Genomic DNA, 1623 nt, shown 5'->3' with positions numbered 1-1623 from the left:
CCAATCACTGCAAGCACCTGGTTGACTTTGTCAGCTTGGTGTTGAGAAGCCATCGTCGGTCTTTGTGTTGTAATTCTGTCAACAAGGCGAACGCACATGAGAGACGGAACCCGGTCACAAAGAACAAAGAAAAAACAAGAAAACAAAAACGCTTACCCGCTGGGGGCGAGATGTACCGGCGCGGCTCATCTGTAATGTATATATGTGTAAAGTTTCTAGTCTCAAACAGCTAGGACAGGAAAGACAAGAAGGGGAGGGGGTGTCACTGAATCATCCAAAAGCCAAGCCAAACAGAAAATCAAGTGAGTATTCGAGAACAAAGAACAACAAAAATAACACGAAAAAAAAAATAAACCGAAAAAAAAACGAAAAGAAAACGACAAGGAGAAAGTAACGAATGTCTGCTCGAGATCGCGGGAAACCAGATCGAAAACGGGAAAGACAGAAAGCATGTTGAAAGGGGATCGTGTCACGATGGCAGGCGGTAGGGCTGGGGAAAGCCACACAAAGATGGCGATGACGAGATGAAACCACAGCCGAGACAAAAAAAAAAAAGCGATCTGCACTTTTTGGCTGTTCAGAGCTTTTTGATCTGACATCAGCACCGCGCACCGCCCCCCCCCCTGCGATCGCTCTGGCTGCGCACGCATGGGGATGGAAGCGATGAGCAGGGGCAGCACAAGCGGCAAGCGCGATCGTGCGTGCCCAGCAGCGAAAAGAAAAAGCAAACCATTTGCGTTCAGTGGCTGAACAAATGGATGAGCAGAGAAAAAAAAAAAACTTGAAAAAACTCGTGGCAAAAAAAAAAAAAAAAAAAAAAAACGAAATGGAATCGAATGGAAGGTCTGGTTGCGAAAAAACGTCACACGCAACGAGCGTTTTGTGTTGGACGCTTGAGCCACGGTTTGTGTGAACGCTGGAACAGGACCAGCACGTCATGACAGAGTGGTGGCTGGGCGACGCAGCAAGATGAAACAAAAGGAGGCGAAAAAAAAAAAAAAAAAAAAAAAAAAAAAGAACCTGCATTAAAAAAAATAAATAAAAAAAAAGAAACGCCACAGCTCGACGGCGGAAGACGAGATTGCGAGGCGCGCAGCAGATCGCACTGCATGCTAGACGACAGAAAACGATTGTGGCAAGGGTGGGGGAACAACAACAGGGCACAGGCACGAACGCCAGGAGCATTGGGGCGCGCGGAAAAAGAAAAGGGTGCAAAGAAAAAGCAGCATGGCTTGAAACGCGTCAGTCCGAAAAAAAAAAAACCAAACGCAATGAAGAAAGAGAAAAACATACAAGTTGACTGAACCTGAACGAACATAAATTTTTTTGTTGTTGTTGTTGTTGTTGTTCTAAAAAATGAAATGACTAAGTAAAGGCCAGAGGAAGGTGAATGACACACGTGTGCTTTTATGGCTTTACTTGTGCAGCTTGGTATGAGAGAGTTGTTTTCAAGGAGAGCGAAGGAGCGATGGGCAAAGAGCGTTTGTTTGTTTTCCGCCACAAATGTTCCAGTTGCCGATGCGCTCCAGTGCTCAACCAGCAGTCTGATTGCCACGGGACTTGATTCCTTCGACGTAAAATATTATTCGTTGCTCCGGATAAATGCTTCGCAATGGAAACACG

The sequence above is a fragment of the Capsaspora owczarzaki genome, assembly GCF_000151315.2.
Source record: "Capsaspora owczarzaki ATCC 30864 unplaced genomic scaffold supercont2.1, whole genome shotgun sequence".
Classification (NCBI taxonomy): Eukaryota; class Filasterea; order Ministeriida; family Capsasporidae; genus Capsaspora; species Capsaspora owczarzaki.
The sequence above is the reverse complement of the archived record's forward strand: the minus strand, read 5'-3'. Positions refer to the sequence as shown.